The sequence below is a fragment of the Peromyscus californicus genome, unplaced genomic scaffold (genome assembly GCF_007827085.1).
Source record: "Peromyscus californicus insignis strain IS unplaced genomic scaffold, ASM782708v3 Scaffold_9__1_contigs__length_137607984, whole genome shotgun sequence".
Lineage (NCBI taxonomy): Eukaryota > Metazoa > Chordata > Mammalia > Rodentia > Cricetidae > Peromyscus > Peromyscus californicus.
The window spans coordinates 36,617,623-36,633,216 of record NW_026294617.1 but is presented as its reverse complement, the minus strand read 5'-3'; the positions used below and the strand labels follow the sequence as shown (position 1 = coordinate 36,633,216).

Here is a 15,594-nt window from a genome sequence, read left to right as displayed (position 1 = left end):
TAGGGCAGGAACTCAAGACAGGAACCTGGAGGCAGGAACTGAAGCAGCGACCACCACAGAGGAACACTGCTTACTGGTTTGCTCCCTGTGGCTTGGTCAGTTTGCTCTCTTTTATGCTCTGGACCCCCAAAGGCGACATGGGCTATAGCGATCAGGTCCCTCCTACATCAATCATCAATCCGGAAAATATTCTACAGACTCTTTAGGCCAATCTGATGGAGGCGTTTCCTCAACTAAGATGCCTTCTTCCCAGAGGACCCTGACTTGTGTGGAGTTGACACACTAAACAGCCCAACCACTCTAGCAAACATCCAGTACAGTGCTTCTAGCTAGAGTCACCATGCTGTCCACCAGTCCTCAGAATTTGTAACTGACCTTTTGTGACCTTTGAACTGCAAGCCCACGTTTCTCAAAATCTAGATCTTAGAAACCACATCCTAGTCTCTGCTGCTACAAAGCAAACAGTTTTAGATTCTACATACAACTGAGAATTTGTAGTTGACTTATTAACTTAGCAAATATCCTACAAATTCATCCATGTTATTGCAAATGACAGAATATTCTATTTTGATAGCTGAGCAATATTCCAGCATATCTGTGTCCATTTTTAAAATCCATTGACACATTCATGAACACTTCAGTTGCTTCCCTGTCTCAGCTACTGTAGATAAGGTTGCAGGCAGCAAATACAGGGATGCAGCCCTCCGATGATGTAGTGATTTTATTTCCTTTGGATGAATATCTGGAAGTGGTGTTGTTGGAGCACACAGTAGTTCTATTTTTAACATTTTTCAGACTCCCCACCTTCTCCTCTCCAGTGACTGGGCCAGTTTCTATAGCCCAACAATAATGCACAGGCCCCTTTTCCCCATCCCTTTGCTAGCATCTATCTCTCTGGTCTTTTGGTAGTATTCTTATGAAAGTGAGGCTAATCTTCTGTGAGATGCATATCTGGCAAGGATATTCTCCCATTCTGGGTACTGTGTCTTCACCAGACTGACAGTTTCATTTGCTATCCAAAAGATTTTTAATTTCATGAGATCTTATTTGTTGATTATTGGCTTCTGAATAAGTTAGAGTTTCTATTGCTGTGATAAAACACCATGGCCAAAAGCTACTTGGGAATTAAAGAGTTTATTAAGTTTACGCTTCACATCACATTCCATCAATAAAGGAAGTTAGAGTAGGAACTCAAGGTGGGGCAAGAACCCAGAGGCAGGAGCTCATGCAGAGGCTGTGGAACGGTGCTGCTTATTGACTTGTTCTTCATGACTTGCTCATCCTGCTGTCTTCTATAACCCAGGACCACCAGTCCATGAGTGGCACTGCCCGCAATGAGCTGGGTCCTCCCCTATCAATCATCAACCAAGAAAATGCACTATAGACTTACCTATAGGCATTTTTTTTAAAAGACAGTGTCTCACTGTGTAGCTCTGCTGTCCTGGAGTTCACTATGTAGACCAGGCTGATCTCAAGGAGATCCACCTTCCTCTGCTTCCTGAGTGCTGGGAGTGAAGGTGTGTGCCACTTTGCCCAACTTCCTATAGGCAAATCTTATGGAGGAGTCATAGTCTCATTTCCTGAGCAATTGGAGTTCCTACTCAGTCTTTTGCTATGCCCACATCTTGACATGTACTTTCTACTTTTTCTTCTAGAAGTTTCAGAGTTTCAGATCTTATGTTGAGGCCTCCAGTCCATTTAGAGTTGATTTTTGTGAAGGGTGAGAGGTAAGAACTTAGTCTTCTTCTTCTTCATGTAGATATTCAATTTTCCAAATATCATTTGTTGAAGACATTGCCTTTCACTCAGTGTATATTCATCTTCCCTGTAAAAATTTGGGGACTGTAGTTGTCTGGCCTCATAGTTGGGTCCTCTATTCTATTCCATGGCTCTATGATGCTGCTTTCATGACAATGCAATTCTGTTATTATTACTATGGCTCTGTAGTATAATTTGAAATCAGGTATGATGTAACTGATGTAATCCCCAGAGATACTCTTTTTGTTCAGAATTAGTTTAGCTATTCAATCTTTTGCATTTCTGTATGAATTTTAAGATTTTTTTTTAATTTCTATGAAGAATGTCATTGGAATTTTGGTTGGAATTTTTAGATATTGATTAGTATTCTGCAACTTTACTGAATTCATTTATTTCTTTTATTATTCCTTTTAATAGTTTTTAGGGTGGGATCTTTGGAGTTTTATAAATAATATAGTATTATTTGTAAACAAAGATAATTTAACTTCTTCCTCTTTAATTTGGATTCAAACATTAATTTAATTTTAAAGATTTATTTATTTTATTCTATGTGTATGAGTGTTTTGCCTGCATGTATGTCTGTGAACCACACGTTTGTCTCCTACCATCAGAGGCCAGAAGACAGTGTTGAATACCCTGAAACTAAGTTATAGATGACTGTGAGCCACTGTGTGGGTGATAGGAGCCACGTCCTCTGCAAGAGTGGCAAGTCCTGCCAACTGCTGAGCCATCTCTCCAGCACTAATTTTGAATAAAAAAAAATCTCTTCTCTTCCCTAATTACACTGACCTAGTTCCAGTGCCTTGTTGAATAGGAGTGACATGAGTGAGCTCTTTGTCTCTGGTCTTACAGAGAAAGTTCTCAACTTTTTATCACGCCTAATTTGCTGAGATACTTAGTTATGAAAAGACAGAGAAAGTTGTCAAAAGATAATTGTCTCATTCCACCTTTCATTTTGCTTGTGTGGTCTTTTTCATCTGTTAATTTGCATATTTTGACTTGCAAATTAATTAATAGACTAATAAAAAAATCCTAAAATTCATACAGAAACTCAAAGGACTGAATAGCTAAAGCAATCCTGAACAAAAAGAGAATTTCTGGGGATCACATCAATTACATCATACCTCATTTCAAATTATACTACTGTGGTTGATATTGTGTACCCCAAAATATTGTGCACCCTAATAAACTTATCTGGGGTCAGAGAACAGAACAGCCACTAGAGGCCAGAAAAATGGTAATCCTATCACTTGGGAGGCAGAGATCCATCTGGATCTCTGTAAGTTTAAAGTCACACTGGAAACAGCCAGGCATGGTGACTCATGCCTTTAATCCCAGGAAGTGATGGCAGAAAGCAGAAAGGTATATAAGGTGTGAGGACCAGGAACTAGAGCTGGTTAAGCTTTTAGGCTTTTGAGCAGCAGTTCAGCTGAGACCCATTCGGATGAGGACTGAGAGGCTTCCAGTCTGAGGAAACAGGATCAGCTGAGGGATTGGCAAGGTGAGGCAGCTGTGTCTTGTTCTGCTTCTCTGATATTGCAGCATTCACCCCAAAACCTAGCTCCAGGTTTGTTTTTATTAATAAGAACTTTTAAGATTCATGCTACATACTACAGAGCCATAGTAATAAAAACATAATTTTACTGTTGTGAAAACAACATATTTCAAGTGTTCAAATGCCCCAAACTAGTGGGGGACATCTCATTCAAATCACTATACTTCTTCATTTTCCCACTCCCTTTCTACTCATCCTCTCAATATAATTCCCTGACCCACGCTATTGATTTGCATATTTTGAACAATATTTGTCTTCCAGGGAGAGTTCCCACTTTATCATGTGTTGAGTATGCTTTGTTAGGATTTGGCCATGGATTTTCACCTTTGTGTTCCTAGGAGATATTGGTTTAAATTGCACACCTTATGTCCTTATCTTGCTTTGGCATAGGTGTAATGCTGACTTAATAAAATCCACTTGTAGTATTTTTTCCAGTTTTTGGAAGAGTGAGAAGTATAAGCACTAATTCTGTCAATGTTTAATTAAATCCATCCATGAAGTCAATGTTATGTTTTTTCTTTGAGCATTTAAAAATGTGTTTTCAAATATTCCATACACATATCTATAATGTACTTTGTTGTCTTTTTTTAAATTTCCCCTTCTGTCTCATCCCTTTCTACATCCCTAATAGTCTTTCTTTTACTTTCATGTTGTCCCTACATTCTACAGCATGCCATGTCTGTCTTGTAAGGCTAGCTTATTTCAGTTAACACGATGATCTACAGGCCCATCCATTTTCCTGCAAATGGTATAATTTCTCCTTCACTGTGGCTTAATAAAGCTTCATTGTGTACATGTCTCATGTTTTCCTTATCTGTTAATCTACTGATAGAAACCTAAACAGATTTCATAATCTGGCTTTCTATTAATCTCTCCAGATTTTCTATTTCTTCATGATTTACTCTTGAAAGGTTGTATTTTTAGGAATTTTGGGGTTTCTTCTAAATTATAAATTTTTCTCAATGTATTGTTCATAATAGTCTGCTATGATTGCTCATATTTCTGTAGTATCAACTGTAATATCTTCTCTCTCATTTGTACTTTTATGTGCTTGGATTCTCTCTTTTTTCCTGGTTATTTCTGAAAACTAATTTGTCTCAGAGGTTTTTACTGTTAGATTCCTGGTTTCATTGCTTTTGCTCTGTCTTTATTATTTCCTTCCCTCTGAAATTTTGGGTTTAATTTTTCTTGGGTTTTATTTTGTTGTTGTTGTTGATCAAATTTAGTTTAATTTAAAATGAGGATTCTAAGTATTTACCTTTATGTCATTCTCAAACAAAGTATGTTTTAGTAGATGATCTTACTGTCTTAGTCTATTTTCTATTGCTGTGACAAAACACCGTGGACAAGGAAACTTATTTTAGAAAGCATTCAATTGGGCTTACGGATTCAGAGGGTTAGAGTCCATGATGGTAGAGTCAGGGCTTGAGGGCAGGAACACCTGAGAGCCCACATCTTAATCAGCAAGCAGGAGGCAGAGAGGGCACACTGGGGATGGCAGGAGGCTTTTGAAACACTTCCTTCAACAATGCCATTCTTCCTAATCCTTCCCAAACAGCAACCAACTGCAGCTGGTTGTTCAAGTGTTCACGTGCCCAAGACTTATGGGGGACATCTCATTCAAACAGCTATGCCTTTTCTTCATTTCCCCACTCCTTTTTCCTCAACCCCTCAATATCATTCCCTGCCTTAAGCTCTTTTGTTCTTTTGGGTCATATGTCCTTTTGCCCTCCCCTCCTCATTCTCCAGCACTTCCTTTTCCTCTTTCTTGGTCTCCTTTCTAGTTGTTAACAGCTCTACTCACTTTTACAACCCGTCACGCACATGGATACATATATTACAAGCTAGGATCTACATATGAGACAGAGCATGCAGTTTTGTTTTTCTGAGTTTGGGTCACCTCACTTCCCAGATCCATCTATTTTCCTACAAGTTTCATAAATTCATTTTTCCTTACAGTTGAGTAAAATTCCATGGTGTGTACATGTACTCCAATTTTTTTTTATTCATCTGCTGGTAGATGTCTAGGCTGATTTCATTTTCTTCTTAGTGTCAATAGATAGAGCAGCACTGAGCAAAGGATGAGCAAAATACCTTTGCAATGGGATATACAGTTCTCTGAGTATGTGCCTAGGAGTTGCACAGCAGAGGCATATGGCAGCTTTGAGTAAGCACCACACTGATTTCCATAGTGACTATACCAGTTTATACTGCCATCAGTGAGGGAGGAATGGCTCCTTTCCCCCCATTCCTCACTTCCTCACTACCATTTGCTGCCTGTTTCCTTGATGACAACCATTTCAGGTGACTGTCTGACTGATTTCTACCCTGCTGATTTTGTTTTGATACCCAGGAGCCCTAAACTGGCCACATCTCCATCTTTATTATGGTCTCTAGCCCATCACTGTAACTCTGCCACCATGTTCAAGTATGCCTGGTTCAAGCCTCTTTCCTGGATAAGATGCTGGAGGCATTCATGGACCTCATTAACTAGGCCAGCTGGGAGGTCATCTTGGGGGTTATGAACCTGTAGAGCACAGAGGCATCTCAATTCTCCTTGCTATAGCTCATCCTGTGTTCTAAATGCTTTGATGTATACTGCTATAAATGTAACCTGGCCATGGGGTGAACTTCACCAACCAGTCCAAAATATTAAAATTCACTGGCACAGAGACCCCATTACATTAAGGGCCCCAAACAACACAGATAACTTGATGCTAGTGTTTGAAACACCAAATCAAGAAAAAGTTTCAAACTGAAATTCAATTAATGGATTTAGATGTTGAGCAATTTGGGATATAGGAGTGCAGATATGCAGTAAAGATGCTGTCTGGTGATCTGCACATATATGCTGATGCCTTGGTCACCTTGTAGATGCTGTTGTAAAATTCTATGTAAAATATGGGGTGACCTTCTCTGCAACTGAAAGCATTAGGTTGTCACAAATAGGTATTATTTTATAAAGAGGTGGAAGTTGTTACTATGGAGATGAAGGAGCCAGTTCAGCTAGCTTTTAAACTGAGGTACCTGAATTTATTTACTTTTTAACAAAAGCCACTCCATTGTCTCCTACAGTAACACTCAGTATGTCTGTCTATGTAACCCTTATTGTAGAGTATAAACCATGGCTGACGTGGGACATTTAAACTACTGTTTGGCTCCCAAGATCAATGATTATCTTAGGCACTAACAGTATCTGAGAAGATGGGGCTTCTGAGGTGGCAGTGTGTTCTGCTTTTACATCACTAAATGTGACCTGAACATATATGTAGATATCTTCTGTAAGTGACCTATTTGCATTCCCTGGTATTTAGGGATATGAGCACTAAAAAACATACTTCCTGGATATTGTTTTTCTTTTGAAAAGTGCCTGTTGGTTTTATCAGTTCACTTGTTATTTTGTTTTTGGCTATGTGATATGTATAGTTAGAGTGGTTGATTTTATATATATATATATATATATATATATATATATATATATATATATATATATATTTCCAGCAAATATACACATTTGGTAGAAAGTTCCTTTTTAGACTTACTTTTGATGAATCCCAATGTTTGGTGATGTTGTGTTTTAATTTTTGTCTCAAGCTTTTTATAAATTTCTATTTTGGTTTATTATTAGAGCCATTTGTTATTCAAGAATGTATCATTTAATTTCCTCGTGTTTACAGAATTTTTAATAATTAGCAGGGGAGGCTACATGCGGGTAGGAACAGCTGTGTACACAGAGATGGGAGGCCTATGCAGACTGAACCTCTGCTCAGTTTTGTTGTGAACTTGACGCAGTTAAAAAAAAAAAAAAACCAAAACAGTTTCTACTTTATTCCAGCAATTGCCAAGGCTGAGAATTACTACTTCTGCACAAAGTGTCACCCTTATAACAGTGATTCTTAGATTTGGATGACATCACCAATTAATCCTCGATGGATGTCAGATCACAACCATCAATTAAAACCACTATGGCACTATTAAAAGCTATGTGGGTTGATCAGCCCCATCCTCTGAAACTGTGGTCCAGTGACTCCAGCACTTCCCTTCATGTCAGAAGTTTTAAAAGCTCTTGGGATGATTCTAGTAAGCAGAATTATGACCACCAAAAATGATGAATTCTGGAAATACACACGTCAAATTCTCCAATCTTGCACACATGGTTAATGCCATGAGTCTTTCCCAGTACTCTCTTCCAATGAGCCTGGACACCGTTTTAGCACCCTTTTCTATTCACCTTGTTTTTCAGGCAGTGGTAAAGGACCAGAGTCACCATGGAGTCTGCTTTGGTATCACTCTACCTTCAAGTCAGTCAGTCTTGTTAGATCTGACTTCCCTCCCCCATTTCTGCCACCACCACTATGATCTGACATTTTTATAGGACAGCTCTTCAAGGCATCTACTTTGGGATGGCTGTTGAGGCTCCAGAATGCTGCTGTGAGTTCATTCATACCATGCTTGCAATCTTCAGATCTCAAGGACTTCCTGCCAACATTAACTCATTTGTTTGAAACGGTCTGATCTTATGAGGACTAATGAGACAGTGTTTACAAAACTCTCAGCGTTCCCAAGATGACAGCCATCATGCTATACACACAAGTCACGTTTATAGGCCTCTGAGAACTTGGAAGAGTTGGCTGCTTTTTTAAAAATGGCTTGGCTATGACTATCCTCTAGGGCCAAGGGCCAGACCAGACTGCTGATCTTTAGAAAAGATACAGGGAGTGGGGACAGGCAATGAGGAGATGACCCACATCTAACTCCAGCCTCTGTTCCTGTCTAGTTTTGTTACCTTAAGCAAGTTCACCATGTCATTCAGCTTCTTCTTCCTTGTTTGTCCATGGGCATGGGAATGTCTTGCTGAGATAATGTGTGTGAGAAGCTGGTCAAAAGCATACAGTGCTATGCTAAGAAGCCGAGAGCTGCCTCTGGCTGATTTTGAAACCCATGTATGTAGTACATTTATAGTATAGGTGAAAAAAGGCAAAGTGAGGTGTGTATCCTCACTAGAAAATGTCTGATCCAGGAACCTTACCCTGTAATGCCCAGTCCCAGGCCCATCTGGTGTCTGCATCCTCATGTTCTCTTGACCCAAGTCCAGCAAAGGACCCCATCTACATGCTTCCTTTTTACTCTCTCTACTTCCACACCTCCCCTCCATACCCAGGTCCAGCCTTGCTGAGTCTGACCCAGGTCCTGCCTTGTATGCTGATCCTTCAACCCAGGCTCATCTGGGAAGCAACATCCATGTTGTCTCTTGGTGAGTCTGTTCCTCCTCAGACATCAAATGATAGTGCCACAGTCTTGGACTTCCCAGGCTCTAAAACTGAGAAAAATAAATTTCAATCACTTATAATTACCCGGTCTGTGGTATTTTGTTACAGTTGCAGAAATGGACTGAGATTACAAGACAAATTCGCCATGTCCCCAGACAATGTATTTTGACTGCCCAGGCATGGGCATTAGCATATTCTAGTGGGTAAAAAGACAGACCATTATGATTTGCAAACCCCCAGGATCCCATAGGATACTAGAGTAGAAGCCCCCAAATAAAAACAAAAAGGGAATTGAGGCAAAGCAATGTAAGGGTGCTATAAATAGCCTTCACGGGAACCCCATACAGGATGGAGAGACATGAGAAATATGGAACAGAGTGGAGTGGTTCTGTGACACTATCATTCTAATCCACTGGTCCCTGATCAAGCGCATATGTGCTCTGTGGTAGAATGCAAACACCAGAGCAGATACCAAGGGGCCTGCTCTAGCCACCCACCTTGATTCATTTCCCATTTCCATCTGCCTCTAGGTACCTCTTGGCCTTTCTAGCATGGCCGTTTCTCCAGAAGTGGGCATTCAAAATTGTATCACTAAGATCCTGAACCAGGAGGCAGGATCTTTGGTTCCTAATATGCTGCTTCTCAATAGATGTGGAGTCAATCCAGATACTTAAATGGAACATAATAAAAATATGGGCAGTACTAGGATGAGGGAGAAACGGGAGGACAAAACACTCCTAGAGGACTAGATATAATCTCAAAGTATTATACTACAAATCTCTAACGTCACTGAAAATAGAGACGAGAGAATGAAAATCTGTTTGGCCTAATTTGTCATAATCCCACAAGAGACAGTAGCCTTGTCCTGCATCACCTAATTATTTTACTTAGAAAATGGTGCACACTGACTTTTCCTCAAGAGGCAGGATGAAAAACAGCTTCTTCCACGGAGTGGGATTTTCCTTTAGAGGATGCATGCATACCATTAAGTCCCAGAAGACACATAAGTAAAGAGTAGCTTAGGTAGTGCAGAAAAAGCCTGGGCTTAAATGACTCTCTTTGAGGTGGTTGCTGGAGTTAACACTGATGCCCTTGCCCTTGGCCCTCAGGAGAATGCAAGGCCAGAAGGTGGGCGCAGAGCTCTATGTATATGTAAACTAAAATAGCTACTTATGAAGGACTGCTACAAGGAAGCCCCAATATTGAAGGAGGCCGCTGTTTTCCACAAAGGGCCCTTAGAGCCCCCCAAAGGGGCTGACAATCTGCTCCCTGAGAAAGAAGCGTTTTAGTCAACTAAGGAGGTTTCGATAGTGACACCATGTGGCCGAGAGAAGTAAACACAGCGATGGACTAATGGTCCTCCTTGGGCTGATGCAAACTTGAACAGCTTGAGATGGGGCACCTGCAGAGGAAGACACTTGCCTTCCTGGTACTGAAGTGAGTAGGCACCACGGCGGTGTTTTTCAGTTTTGTATCTCAAGTTCTTGTCAGTTCACATTGCTTGGATTCATTCTAAAACAAACTTTATAGGTAGTCTTTGGTTACATTTTAAAAACTTGGTCACTAAATAAGGCTGATTTTTCCAAATTTGCTTGAGTCTCTGGCTTTTGCTCCAGGCTACCGAACATAAGCTTGGCTTCATTTCCTCTATCACTGCATCTATGCCAATTGCTTTTATTAAATAAAAAGAAATATGGAAGAAGGGTAGGACCCACAACTGAAATAGCAAATAAAACCATCCAGTGATCATGACATCTTCTCTGGTACATTTCAGATCAAATGCCTACAAATTGTCTGTCTGTCTATGTGTGAAAATGTTTTGTCTAAGCCTATGTATGCACATGGATGCCTGGTACCTGCAGAGCTCAGAAGAGGTGTCAGATCCCCGGAACTGGAGTTAGAGGTGGTTGTGACCACCATGTGGGTGCTGAGAATCAAACTCTGCTTTTCTGCAAGAGCAACCAGTTCTCTTAACTGCTGAGCCATCTTTCCAGACACCCCATTTAGTGTTTAAAGAATTCCTTAGGGGAAATTATTCATGTCACTCATCATGAACTTCTAATTGATAAAATGCTTAATTTATTCTAGGTGAACATCACCGTCTCAATTTCTTGAATCATTTCTTTTTTTTTTTTTTTTTTTTTTTTTTTTTTTTTTTTTTTTTTTTTTTTTTGGTTTTTCGAGACAGGGTTTCTCTGTGTAGCTTTGCGCCTTTCCTGGAACTCACTTGGTAGTCCAGGCTGGCCTCGAACTCACAGAGATCCGCCTGGCTCTGCCTCCCGAGTGCTGGGATTAAAGGCGTGCGCCACCACCGCCCGGCCTTGAATCATTTCTTAACACATGGGAACATGGGTGTATAAATTAGTCAATTTGATATTGCTTATGTATCTTAGAATAGGAGTCCTACTAGATGCCAGGCACTTCCAGGGCATGGAGGATACAGTGTATAGAGTAGAAAACACCCTCTCCACTCAGATATCCACTCACCCAGAAAGAATGGCAGGTACTTAGAAGAGGGGCGAGGAGGAGGTCTGAGGCAGCTTCTGTTTCCACTCCCTCCTGATCTTGAGGGCATACAAGGCACAGACAAGCGCCAACACCCAGTCTGTGAAATCAGTAATTTACAAAGCTGGACAAGGCGCTCAGAGGTTGGGATGTTGGGTTTTGAAGTTGAGACGACTTAGTGTAAAGTCCAATTTCACCACCTGAACTTAGCAACTGTGTGAGCTTGGCATCTCGCTCTCAGGCCCCAGCTTTGTTACCAGTGAGCTGGTCAGAACATCTGTCTCTAAAGAGGTTTAAGTTAGCTGGCACTGGAAAATGGCGGTGCTGCATCTCTACACATGGATGTGTATCGTAAAAGTGACAATGAAACAAAAATGCTAAGATCAACCAGACCACCAGTGAATTTTGTCATTTTTCAAATAAAAATGGAAGGGCGACAGCTGCAGTGGTTCACACAAGACCTTCACAAGACTGAATGAGCCAACATTCTAGCCTGGGGGAGGAGGGGTGCATGAGCCCCATTCATGGCTGAGGAGCTATTGACCATTGAGGGCTTCTGAGGGAGGGTCAGCCATTTTCTTTAAGGTGTGCCCATGGAAAGCTGTCAATGTTCCAATTCATATCCCCCAACAAGAAGTATATAGGTAGCACAAATCAGACTTGGGACCATATATATATATATATATATATATATATATATATATATATGTATTATATATATTATATTATATATATGACATGAATTTGGGAAGGAGGGAGGGTGGATTTCTGAAGAGTTTGGGGTGGGAGTAGGGGGGTGCAAATGATCAAAATACATTGTATGAGTGTATGAAATTCTCAAAGAATTACTAAAAATTATATATATATATATATATGAATATATAAATTGTTTAGTAATAGTGTGCTTGGCTGGTATGAGCAAGGCCCTAGATTCTATCAGCAACACCACTAAATTCAATAAATCAGTACCAGCAGAGTCAATGGGATCATCAAGCAACGGTTTACACGCCCCCCCCCCCCCCCTTACAATCTGGCTGCAGAACGGTTTGAGAGAAGAGGTGCAGAAAAGCTCAGTGGGAGGAGGGACTGAGGACTTGATACACCTCTGAGGGCAAAGCGCTGGGAGATGAATCGTGACGAGGAGAGGGGGCTGAAGTGGTACATGAGACAGCCACCCTACCAAAGCTGCCACTGAAGTCAGAGGGAGCCTGTAGCCAGGGCTTGCACTGCTTCCCCCATACGCAATGCTGCCCAGCCAAGAGACCACCAAGACAGAAACTGAGAACTCTTCTCAACTCAGCACAATTGTGCCTGACACGAAATCTAAAAGGAATTTGGTCTAAACACCACCAAGTCAATCCATACTCCAAATGTGTTTTAAAGATCTGAACTGGGCTGGGAGGTAGTGGCACATGCCCTTAATCCCAGCACTCGGGTGGCAGAGGCAGGCAGATCTCTGTGAGTTCAAGGCCAGCCTGGGCTACAGAATCTAAACTGGTATTATCAATCACATCCACCCATCAATCTAGTTTGCTATGTGAAACACCACTATAGAAAGGGAAATAATTCAAAACCAATCCCACCAGGGAAGAAATACTGATGAATGAAATGTTTTGCTTGGTTTTGTTCAATTTTATGTATATGGGTGTTCTTCCAGCATGTACGTCTGTGCACCATTTGGATGCAGTGCTATGGAGGCCAGCAAAGGGCATCAAATCCCATGGATATGGAGTTGCAGATAGTTGTGAGCCACCATGTAGACGCTGGGAATTTAACCTGAGTCCTCTGGAAGAGCAGTCAGTGCTCTTAACCTCAGATCCATCTGTCCAGTCTTGTTTTTAAAATTTATTATACTTTTTTGTTGTTTTCTCCAATTATTTGGAGAATAATTGATTAGTTTCTGTGGGCAACCCCTTAGAGATAAGACCTTACACATTTGATACAATGTGTTGGCCCCCTATACAAATGGGAAATGTTAAGTTTAATGTTTTTAGATCAGTGTGCCCATTAATTTCTATATAGTGTCTGTGTTAGTTAATTTCTATATAGTGCCTTATTAGTCAGGGTTCTCTAGAGTAACAGAACTTATAGAATGAATCTCTCCCTCTCTCTCTCCATATATATATAATTTATTGGAGTGACTTACAGGCTGCAGTTCACGTAATCCAACAGTGGCTGGTTGTGAATGGAAAGACCAGTAGTTGCTCAGTCCACAAGCCTGGGTGTCTCAACTGGTCTTCTGTAGATGCTGGAATCCCAAAGAAGTAGACTCCAATGCCAGTGAAGGAATGGATGCACTAGCAAGGTGAGGGCAAGCAGGCAAAGAACAAAAGCTTCCTTCTTCCATGTCCTCATATAGACTCCCAGCAGAAGGTACGGCCCAGGTTCAAGGTATGTCTTCCTTCCTCAAGATCTAGATTAAAGGCCTATGTCTTCAGGCCTCAAGATCCAGATCAAGGTGTTTGTCTTCCTACCTCAAAGGTCTAGACTGGAAGTGGACTCACCTACTTCAAACCAAACAAAAAACTTCTCACAGGTGTGCCTTCCATTTCTGGATTGTAGTTCATTCTAGACATAGTCAAGTTGATAACCAATAATAGCCATCACAGTACCCAAGAAAAAAATAAAGAAATATCTGAGTTAAATTGAACCATTGATAAAATGGATCTAATAGACATCTATGGCTTATTCCATTCAAACACTCGTGAATACACATTCTCCTGACCAGTCCATGGAATTTTATCTAAAATATATTATATACAGGTTCAAACCAAGTCAAGAAATACAGGAATACTGAAATGATTTATTGTATTCTATCTGACTACAACGCAATAAAAGCAGAGATCAACAGAAAGAGAAACTACAGAATACATACAAACTCATAGGAACTGAATGGCACACTGGGAAATGATGAATGCATGAAATTAAGAAACGTAAAATTTCTTAGAACTGAATGAAAATGAAAACACAACACACCACAATCTATAGGATAAAACAAAAGTGGATCTAAGAGGGAAGTTCATATTTATAGATATCTACAATTTAAAAATTTGATAAATCAAATAAATAATAATACAGCTTAGAACCCTTGAAAATAAGAACAAGCCAAAGCCCAAAGGAATAGATGAAAACAAATAATCAAGATTAGGGTAGAACTTAATAAAATGGAAATAAAAAACAAAAAGGAATCAATGAAGTGAAGAGTTGGTTCCTTGAATGAAGGAACAAGATTGACAAATCCTTAGCCATATTAACCAAACTAAAGAGAGAGAAAATATAATTAACAAAATTAGAGATAAGGGCGACAGGACAACAGTTACCAACACAATTCAGAGTCATTATACTATATCTTTAACGTTTATAATTCACCAAAGTGTAAAATTTAAGAGAAATGGACAAATTCACAGATTCATACAAATATTTAACCAAGATGAGATAAATAGGTTAAACAGATCATAATAAACAACAAGATTGAATTAAAAAATATCTGATTTAGCTCAGATATTTCTTTTCTTTAAGAAAAGTCACATCCTAGATGGGTCCACTGGTAAATTCTATCAGGTCTTCAATGAACTAATGCCAATGTTTCTCAAATAATTCCATAATAGAAAGTGAAGGAATGCTACAAAACTCTTTTTATGAAGAGAGTATTACCCTCACCTAAAAATGAAGGAAAAACAGAACATGAAAAGAAAAGCATAGAACAATCTCTCTAACAAACATAGATGCAAAAATTCTCAGTAAAATACTTGCAAACCAAATTCAAGAACACTTCAAAAGAGACTATTTACCCTATCATGTGGGTTTTATTGTAGAGGCACAAAATAAATTAGTAGCCATCCTATATACCAACAGCAAACATGCTAAGGGAACAAAATCAGAAAACAATTCCACTCACGGTTTCCAAAAGAGGAAGAAACAAACAAACACATTTTGGAATAAACCTAGACAAAAAGTGAAGGATCTCTTCAACGATAACTGAAAAGAAATTGAAGATGCTAAAAGACAAAACTTTCTATATTCATGAATTGGAAGAATTAGTATTGTGAAAATGGTTACCAAAAGTAATCTATAGATTCAATGGAATCCCCATCAAAATTTCAGGGACATTCCTCACAGAAGAGAAAAAGATTTTAAAAAGACAACACAAAAAAAATCCTTGGATAGTCAAAGCAATCTGATGTGGTGACAGGAGAGGAAGACACCCATAAGGCTGTAAATATCATTATATCTGCTGTGAAGTCACACTACAAAGACATAGTAATAAAACCAGCATGGTACTGGTACAATAGACCAGAATACAGGACCCAGGACCCAGATAGAAGCTACAGTTGCTTGATTTTTTACAAAATGCCAAAAATGAGCATTGGAGGAAAGACAGTCTTTTTAACAAATACTGCTGGCAAAGCTAGACATTCAAATATAGAACAATGAAATTAGATTCCTATCTCTCCCCTTGCATGCAAATGAAAGACCTTAATGTATAGAAACTGATAGAAGAAAATG

The 15,594-nt window shown here is 39.7% G+C and overlaps 1 pseudogene; it reads left to right on the top strand.

Moving 5' to 3' along the window:
• The first annotated feature begins 4,027 nt into the window (after positions 1-4,027).
• On the top strand, positions 4,028-6,701 carry LOC128106014 (proliferating cell nuclear antigen-like; annotated as a pseudogene).
• The last annotated feature ends 8,893 nt before the right edge of the window (positions 6,702-15,594 follow it).